The sequence below is a fragment of the Chiloscyllium plagiosum genome, chromosome 7 (genome assembly GCF_004010195.1).
Source record: "Chiloscyllium plagiosum isolate BGI_BamShark_2017 chromosome 7, ASM401019v2, whole genome shotgun sequence".
NCBI lineage: Eukaryota > Metazoa > Chordata > Chondrichthyes > Orectolobiformes > Hemiscylliidae > Chiloscyllium > Chiloscyllium plagiosum.
The window spans coordinates 90,584,942-90,595,169 of record NC_057716.1 but is presented as its reverse complement, the minus strand read 5'-3'; the positions used below and the strand labels follow the sequence as shown (position 1 = coordinate 90,595,169).

Below are 10,228 nucleotides of genomic sequence, written 5' to 3'. Positions count from 1 at the left end.
GATAGAGAGAGAGGGCGAGATACATACACAGGCGGGTTAAAATGGGAAGAACTTTTGCCAAATCCACTCCTGGGTTTCTGAAAGTGCGTCTTTGGGAGCAAAATACTTCGAGTAACTAACGTTGGGCACTCACCAGGGGAGAAGGAGGGAGATAATCAGATAAGGGGGGGGGGGGGGGGTGATAGGCATAAGTAATTCAGGGACTGCCTTTTCTGGAGCAGAAAGCTGGGAACTGGTGAGGCAGAGGGAGGAAGAGAGAGAAAAAAAGTTTGCTGAATTGTCCTCTCCCCTCCCTCTTTCTGCGTGTTGAGTCGAGAGGGGAAAGTTTTTTTTTGCCCTCCTGTATCTTGTCTGAAGAGTCGCGGTACAGACACGCCAACAGTGGCCCCAACTCGCCAAACTCTGCGACTGAATTCATTCCTTTTTTTTTCGCAAAAAGAAAAAATACACACGCTGAGAGGGACTGCCTCCCGGATTTCTTTGCTCAACTTCAGATCTTTTGGAGAGCTTTACTTTGTTTTTAAAGCGTGGAATTTTTTTGTTTTGTTTGCAAAAAAAAAGCGCTGATGATAACGGTTCCACGAGTTGTTTTTTAAAAAACAAATCGTCTGTAGAAGTTTGTTTTTGTTTCGACATAGTTATTTCTTCCAGTTTGAAGCTTTCAACAAATGATCAGATAATCAAAACAAAAGCTCTTCATTACAAGCAGGTAATGTTTTGTATTCCCCCCCCCCCCCCCCTTCCTGTTTTAAGCTGAGTGGTACCTCTGTGTTTACCGAAGACTGCATTGCAATTGTAATCATCTTTTCAAAACTTTAGCGGTCCCTGTTAGATTAGGCTGTGCTGGGAGGTGGGGGTGGTTGGAATTATGATTCACAACAAACCGTGACTTTAGAATTCAAATGCCCCCAAAGTTCTCATTTTGTTGCAAAGCCCCATTGTCCCGTGCTGTCTTTTTTTAAAAATGTTTCTAACCCGTTTCAGCTTCTGCCGTCTTTTGTCCCGTTTTACCTTTTATGGAATTCCAAAAATGTTCTGGTTTTTGCAACCTGATCCCATTTTTTTTCTCTCTCTGGATGAGTATTTGGTTGAATGTCGGGCGCCAGTCTCATTAAGGAGTTAAAGGGGGAATTGAGAGACTATGTGTGAGTCTCAACGCAGAGTTTCCTCTGTGTGTGTGTGTGTTGTGGGGGGCTGAGGGGAAAAAGTTGGACGGCTAGTTTAGCAACTCTTTTGTTGTCATTGTCAGCCGGGTCTGAGCAGTTTTGTTTTCCCCCCACAGTAATGGATGTTTTGCATGGGATTCACTTGCTATCTTTGCATTTGGTATTGTGTCATATATCTGTGCTTTTGAAGGAGTCATGCGTTTGCATAAAGGACAAGTTCAGCAAGGCAAGTGTTATAGTAAATGCTCTTTCTGCCCCTCCAGTGATGTAAAGACCAGGAACAGAATGGAACTGATTTTTTTGGTTTGTTACGTGAAACACTTAGGAATTATTTCCCTCCACCAGTAAAATTATTTTAATGATGCATTTTCTCCGGTCTTGCCCTGGAATTAATTGCATGTTTTGGCACCACTTGTAATTAAGAAGCGCAAACGTATTTTAATTACACGTTTTCTTTCACATTGAGCGATCGGGGTGTGTTACCTGACTGAAGTACAGTGTGTCGTTCTCATGGCAAAACCTGGTCGCTTTGCTTAAACGGTTCAGTCCAAATGTGACCAACTTTGCCACATAAGGTCAGAGTTGCTCTTAAAGGGACAGTGCTCCTAGAACAAAACAAAACGATGATGATTGTGAGTGATTTTGAGACGTTATTTTTGCATAATGACTCTCAGTACAATTGTTGTAATTTTACAGATGCATTTGTATAATATGTTGTATGTGGGTGTGTGTGCTGACCAGTAACTGCGTCGGTCCAGTTGGCAGAGTGATAACTGACACAGCCCTTCAGTGCTATCTGAAATACACACGGGGGCATTGCTAAAATTCTTTGTGCTTCTTTGAGACCTGTATCGCATCAATTATGGAGCCAATTTAACTGTACAAACACACAACTGCCAGAGCGTTTGCTCTTGAAATACACTGGGAGAGAAGAAAACTTTTTGGCTCACTTGTACCAAAGTTTTCTCCTCGGAAGTTTCTTTTTCTGAGAACACTGAATGTGACCCAACTTGTATTTCTCTCTGGCACCAATTTGACCTGGGATAGAACATCTTTGGTTTCCGAAAATGCTTTGTGTGTGTGCGTGCAGGCGGTAGTCATTCTGCCCTGTAAGCCAAGCATTCCTGACTCTAATGCTCTTTTACGGATGATGCAGCTTTTAAAAGAGTTGAATTTATATTTACATCCATATTTTGAAACATTTTGAAAGTGAATACCTAGTTAGTGGTGGACAATTAAATAAAAAATATTTTTTCTCTAAACATAGAAGCATTCTAATCAGATCTAACTTTGATTCACGGTTAAATTCTCATACTGTTTGCTGTGTGCTGTTAGGTAATTTTTAAAATGGAATATGAGGTCAGTAATGTGAAACATATAAATTCAGACAAGTTGTTCAGATCAGCTGTGTTTTGTTTAAAAAGTCAGTTCATTAGAACTTGCTTAATTAGATGGCTGTTCATTGCTTACAATGTCATTAAGGCATCAATGTCTTGAAAATGACCTTTGATACAAATGTTTACTCCTGTTTACAATTTGTGGTGTGTTTTTAAAAACAGTTTATGGTGTATCTGAAGCAATTTGCGTGACTGATGCTTCTTAGTGCCACAGAAGCATTTTAAATAATGGTAGATTCGACATGTGGAAACGTTACACATTTGCTGGAGCTCAAGTCTTTTTTTCCCCAATGATGTAGATGCAGCAGCCAGCAAGCCTCTGGAAAAGAAAACCATCCTAAATCCCTCTGGGCTTGATCTGCAGTCGGGTTTTGTAGTTTTAAGTACTGAACTTGTCCTGCACTTACTTTGGAAGATTTTGCTCCTGGCAGAATGAGCTTGCTCTAAAGGTTGGTCTCAGCTCATGCAGTGGCATGCTTACATATCCATGAGGTGTACACCCAAGTACCCTTGAAACTCTTGAATATATTACTTCACAGTCAATGATTGACGCAGTGATAAGGTAGAACAGTAAGTGTACCCTGCTTTTGAATGTGAGTTTGAACGAACATATTGTTATGCTGTGCTCATAGTAGCAGAATGGGTACAGGTTTTGTGGGCACACAGAGCAGTTTTACATAGAGAACTTATGATGAGAAACATGGTACACCCCCACACAAATTAACTTCTGTGAAAGCCTTCTTCATCTGAGTGTACATTTGACATTCAGTGCTGACTTACAACATTCATTTGGCATTCTACTGGTCACTCATTTATTGTACTGGACCACAAGAACAAAGTAAATAGGAGAAGGAGTAGGCCATTCAGCCTGTCAAAACTGACCTAGCAATCAAATAGATCATGCTGATCTTCTACCTCAATGCCATTAGCCTGCACTATCCTCATATTCCTCAATATCAAAGAACAAAGAAAATTACAGCACAGGAACAGGCCCTTTGGCACTCCAAGCCTACGCTGATTCAGATCCTCTATCTAAACCTGTTGCCTATTTTCTAAGGATCTGCATCCCCCTGCTCCATGCCCATTCATATATCTGTCTAGATGTGTCTTAAATGATGCTATCATGCCCGCCTCTATCAACTCCACTGGCAATGCTTTCCAGGCACCCACCACCATCTGCTTAAAGAGCTTTCCACGCATGTCTCTCTCTTAGTTTTCCCCTTTCACCATGAACCCATGACCTAGTAATTGAGTCCCCCACTCTGGGAAAAAGCTTCTTGCTATCCACCCAGTCTATATCTCTCATGATTTTGTAGACCTCAATCAGGTCCCCTCCAAACTCCATCTTTCTCATGAAAACAATCCTGAATCTCCTTCATAGCTAGTGCCCTCCATACCATGCCATATCCTGGTGAACCTCCTCTGCACCCTCTCCAACGCATCCACATCCTTTTGGTAATGTGGCGACTAATACTGTACGCAGTATTCCAAATGTGGTCAAACCAAAGTCCTATGCAAATGTTACATGACCTGCCAACTCTTGTACTCAATACCCTGTCTGATGAAGGAAAGCATGCAGCATGCCTTCTTCATCACTTTATCAACCTATATTGCCACCTTCAAGGTACAATGGACCTGAACACATAGCATCAGAGACATAGAGATGTACAGTATGGAAACAGACCCTTTTGGTCCCACTCATCCATGCCAACCAGATATTTTAAAGTAATCTAGTCCCATTTGCCAGCATTTGGCCCATATCACTCTAAATCTTTCCTATTCATGTATCCATCTTGATGCCTTTTCAATGTTGTACCAGCCTGCACCACTTCCTCGGCAGCTCATTCCGTATGCGCATTACCCTCTACATGGATAGGTTTTCCCTTAGGTCCCTTTTATATCTTCCCCCTCTCATCTTAAACCTATCCTCTCTCGTTTTTGATTCCCCTACCCTGGGAATAAGACCTCCTCTGTTCACCCTCTCCATACCTCTCATGATTTTATAAAGCTCTATTCAGTCATCCCTCAGCCTCTGACACGGTCTTTAATATCTAGGAATGGATTAAACTCTGTCATCAACCCCTCAATGACTGGACATCCCAGCCCTCTGTGGTCAAAAATTCCAAAAATTCTCCACCTGCTGAAGCTATTTTTCCTCACCTCAGTCTCAAATGGCCTGACTCTTGCAGTATTTGTAGAATTTGTAATAATTATTAGTGTTGAACTGTTCTGTGATTAAAGGATCATGCTGCAGGTTATAAAATAGCTCGTCCAGATTGTCTTGCACTGCCACTTTCAAGGCAAAAGCAAACTGCTGGTGCAAGTGCTCCACAAACGGCAGCAGAACTCAATGTGCAGCATGCCTCTCGGTCAGTTAATGCCACAAGCTAACTGAAAAGCTACAACAGTAACTGTTCCGTGTCTTCATACCAATTAATGCCTTGCCAATATGTGGAGCTTCTGTCAATAGATTTCAGTTTCTGTGAAATCTGTGTTAAAATTTGCCTTGTAAATCCCAATAGCAGGCTTTACATCTACTGGCACAGTAAAAACTTGAAGTTATTTTGCTTTCAGTTTTTCGGTTATTTGTCAATTCTACTTAAAATTGTTGTGGTATACAGATGCTTCAGTCCTGGTGATATAGTGACTGCCACTGGCATCAGCAATTTACACTCAAACAATTGCCAATCTGGTAAAGAATTTTGAAGGATAACTTAGCAAATGGTAGTGTCCCTTACCACTAACTCTGGAAGAAATCGTTATGTGACTTTATCCACAATACATTGATGATTAAACAAAATTGTGAATCTTAAATTTATTTGATATGAACACTTCTTTCTGGCTTTAGAAATTGCTAAATGCATCATCAATTTTTGATTCTAAAGTTATAAAGTCATTTGGATGGAAACAAACTCTTTGGTCCAAATTGTCCATGCAGACCACGTTTTCCAGACTAAACTAGTCCCATTTGCCCGTGTTTGGCCCATATTCCTTTAAGGAGAAAGTGAGGTCTACAGATGCTGGAGATCAGAGCTGAAAATGTGTTGCTGAAAAAGCGCAGCAGGTCAGGCAGCATCCAGGGAACAGGAGAATCGACGTTTCGGACATAAGCCCTTCATATTCCTTTAACCTCCTTACCTATTAATGTAACTGTCCAAATGTCTTTTAAATTTTGTAATTGTACCACTTCCTCTGGCAATTCATTTCACATATGAACCACTCTCTGTGTGAAAAGGTTACCCTTCAGGTCCCTTTTAAATCTTTCTCCTCTCACCTTAAAAATATATACTCTAAATTTGAACTCCCCTACCCAAGGGAAAAGACCTTTGTTATTTACCTTATCTATACCCCTCATAGATCACCTCTATAAGATTGCCCCTCAACTTCCTACGCTCCAGTGAAAACCGACCCAGCCTATTCAGCTGGGATTTTCCAGCATTTTCTCTTTTGGTTCCAGCCTTTTCAGCCTCTGGTTATCACTTAAGCCCTCCATCCCGGCAATATCCTTGTAAATCTTTTCTGAATCCTGTCCAATTTAATAATATTCTTTGTATAGTAGGGTGACCAGAACTGTACACAGCACTCCAGAAATGGCCTCACCAATGTCCTGTACAACCCTAAAGTGTTGAAACTTGCACTATCTACTCTTCTTCTGTTCAGAAGAAGGTCACGGGATCTGAAATGTTAACTCTGGTTTTTCACCACAGATGCTGCCAGACCTACTGAGCTTTTCCAGTAATTTCTGTTCTTGTTTCTATCTACTCTTGCAATGTGTTAAGCCTAATTAAATGTCTTGAGTTTTATCTACAATGGTAGATAATGCAAAAGAGATTATTTTAGCCTCATTAGTAAACTCTGTCTTTATATACAGTGTACATACTTATGTATACATTTTTTACATGTGATTGATTTGCAATACTTTACTTTTATATAGAAAATTTCAAAGAAATGTTTTTCCCATTAATAAAAATTGGGTGATCTAAATTAATGGAATTATTGAGTATTTAAATTGACAGTTTGTGGCTGATGCTAAATATTCCTAGCATCTTCATGGCACTGTTACTGATTTGGTAAGAAAGCATGTGATACCCCTTTAATAGCATTTGTTTAGCCTCCAGTGAGGTCAACACCAGTATTTTCTAGGCTCGGCCTTCAGTGATATTGCCAACGTATTGGATTGAGTTTCCGTGTGTCTTGATGGCCCATAGATCTTAGCCTTATTCGTGATTCCACAGCTATTCAAATTTCTTATACTGTGTACCTAATATAAATAATGCACACAATCTTCTTCAATCACGATCCCTGCAACCTGCCTTAAATTCAGTCCTGTCACTCCATTCCCTCAAATCCCAATGAGTGGAACTGAATTCCTTACTTCCACCCCACAATGTAGAGAAGTCAAAATTCAAAGCCTTGATACTTCACCTTATCCAACCCTTGTACTCTCCTTCAGCTTAATAGCTAAAGCTCTGGGGCCTCCAAATAGCCACCTGTGTGTTCCCATCCCCCACTTTTTCATTACCAGCTAGCTCTCTGGCCATCTTTGGTCTATTCTCACAAACGTCTGTCCCCCTCATCACCTCCCCCACCTTCCTAAGTCCTTCCTTCTTTTGCTGCTCTTCTGCCCAACATTAAGAAAACTTCTCAACACTCTGTTTATTAAGCTATATCTATGGATCCCTCTCCTAAAATTTTCACTCAGTTTGACATCTGCTGTCTCCTGTGGGAAGCGGCTGGAGCTTTCTTATGAAATGAAAGCCACGATCAAGATGCAAGTTGTTGTTGGTAGGAGACTCCATGGTTTGTAATGCTTGATAAGCATCTTGGAAGCCTTTGTGTGACAAAGATAGCTCCTCAGATATTCAATCCATTGCCGAAATGTTCTGATCCAGATTTTACAGTAATGTAAACAGTGAAGCTTTGGAAATTATCAGGACTGATTATAAACAAGAGTCAACTTGCAAAAATGTTAATATCTGAAATACTGAATATCATGCATTGTTAACAAGTCACTTTCAACATAATTAAACTTGTTTTCCTTTTATGTGCATGTGGAAGAATCAGCTATATACACTGAAAATGTACACTTTGTGCAGGGGGTGAAAGGGTTGGTTTGGGAAGGTAACTAACTAACAGGTACAGCTGGTGAGTAAAATAAAGTAGGATGTAGGCAGTAAGGGGCGGTTTTAATTTCTGTCACTGCAATTATTTTTGGTTTTGTTATGAAATGGCCAGTGGTTTGTGTGACTGTAGCTTCATCGAAAGTTGTTCAGCATGAGGGCCTGATCGCTGTGATTTGCATTAGAAGAAAGATTTACTGCAGTTGCTATTGTGTTCAATGAAGAGTTCCAGCAGTCAGGCCAGAGGGAATGAAAAGGCTGCAAAGAAATGATGGGCTATTCAGGTTTTTTTCACAGTCTAAAGCTGTGGTCATCTGCCTCTGAAATCCACGATCAGGATGTCACTTTCATCTTCAAGAACACCATTATGTTGCTTTTCTCACACATTCACTTTTGTCAGGGATTATGGATCAGATATTCTTTTTCTTCACTCCTGTGGAAACCTGTTGTTTTGCATCTGAAAGTTTAAATGAGACAAAACCGCCGAAACTCAAGCTCAGTCTCCTTTGTATAATAGTACCAAATTCATTCTCAGCATTTCAGACTAAACCGCTATTAAGTTAAACCATCACTGAGTTAAGACAGATTGCATTCTTGGGAGGCAAAGGGAAATCCTAAACTGCGACATGTTGCTTTTTCCAATGTTTCTGAAAGCAAGCTGTGAAGAGATCTGTTGAACTTGATTCACTGTTTTATAAAATTGTTTCTCTCAAACCTGATTCAGTGTTTAATGCATTGTAGTGAGCAAACTCTTATTTCAAGTGAGACTTTAGCACTTTGACAAGTCTGCCTTTCAATCACAGTTGTGTACAATTAATGTTAAACCATTGCCTTGCTAGATTTGGATGCTGCTCTCTCCTGCTATCCTGGTACATATGAGTAACAGGGTAGGGGAATGGGTCTGGGTGCGATACTGTTCAGAGGGTTGGTGTGGTCTTGTTGGGTCAAATGGCCTGTTTCCACACTAGGGATTGTATGATTTCTATGATTTCTGTACAACACACAGGTGCGTGTATATATAGACACACACACACACAAAATTGAGCTGGACATTATGAGGTGTGTCTGAGTGAGCAAGAGTAAACCTTCCTGGCTGGGATCCTGAACTCCAAATAGGGTAGGAATTCCTTTCGTGGTTACATGTAGCAACATTGTAAAGGGACATATTGGTAATCGCGCTGGAAATAGAGGGGGAATCTACAAAGATTTACAACATCTGACACCAGTGTGTGTGGGTCTCTTCCCCAGTATCCTTACCTTACTGTATTGAAAAGGATAACTATTATTGTAAAATAATCTGCAATGCATTGCTGGTTATAAAGAGCTTTAGAGTATCCTGATGTCATGAAAGGCGCTATATAAATGCAATTTTTTCATTCAAAAGTTCAGTGCACACTGTTCCACTCTACTGCTACTTTTCATTCATATGTGCATTTGTGCCTTCTCTTTTGCTGTGTACAATACTGCAGGTCAAAAATTCTGTGCACAGCAGGTGACCAAAAGCATGTTATCCAGTGTGGCTTTGCTGTACTATTGTTTGTGATATGCTTACAAACAGCCGCCATGTGTCCTTATTATTGACAGCTCTCTCGACAAGTACTACATGAAAGAGCATCAGTTTTAAGGATCCAGATAACCCTCTACACAGGGTACATAAACACAGTTCTTTGTACACAGGACAATGCTAAAAAGTCTGGCAGTTCTTTGAGTTCCTGCTGTGGAGAGCTGTTCGGTTGCTGAAGTACACTTATGCTAACTTGAATTGATTTAACTTAAATCGTTGCTGGCAACCATGAATGGCAAGGATTTCCTGATCTTCTGCATGTAAGTAAAGGATGTACCAGTTAGAATGGAAGAACAGAAAACTTGGAGTGTCGTTTAAATAAATAGATGTATTTAAATACACTTAATTTTCTGCTTTCTTTCGAGCAGGAGTCTCTTATGTTTGTGATAGATCACTGAATAATGGTGGTGCCTATCCTAAGACTGAGCCATACAATTTTTTTTTCCCACCCAGGTCTCAGGATGATGGTCTGTGCTGAAAGGCTGAATTAGTAAAAGTACAGATTGCTCTGCTATAATAGTTTTCTCGTTCACCCAATCACTTAATGAAGGAGCAGCACTCCGAAAGCTACTGCTTCCAAATAAACCTGTTGGACTATAACCTGGTGCTGTGTGATTTTTAACTTCATTCACACAAATTCACTATAATACGATTGACGAATTAGGGACACTGTTGCTAAAGCACGAAGTTTTAAAATGTGCCTTGGTTATAATATGATTAGTTTAAATGGTGTTGCTGTTACACAATTTTCTTATAACATGGGATTGCATAAAAATGGAACTACCGTGTTATAGCAGAACTGACTGTAACAGTGTGAGGTCCTTAACTTCTCCTCAGCTGTGGAGTTCCAATACTCAGGGTTCATTTTCTTCAGTCTGATATTCTGTGATACTGGTTGATAGCTAAATTCCAGAGGACATTGTGGAGGGTCTGTGTAGCAGGCTTCCTGTGGTTCACTACCATGTAGATTATGAGGAATTA

At 40.3% G+C, this 10,228-nt stretch overlaps 1 protein-coding gene across 2 annotated transcripts in view; it reads left to right on the top strand.

Annotated features, from left to right (window-relative positions):
* The first annotated feature begins 280 nt into the window (after positions 1-280).
* gli2a (GLI family zinc finger 2a) overlaps positions 281-10,228 on the top strand; it is a 401,106-nt gene continuing 391,158 nt past the window's right edge. For both annotated transcript variants that reach the window (XM_043694210.1, XM_043694206.1), the window contains exon 1: positions 281-709. The gene's annotated coding sequence lies outside the window, so the exon portion shown is untranslated. The remainder of the gene's footprint in view (positions 710-10,228) is intronic.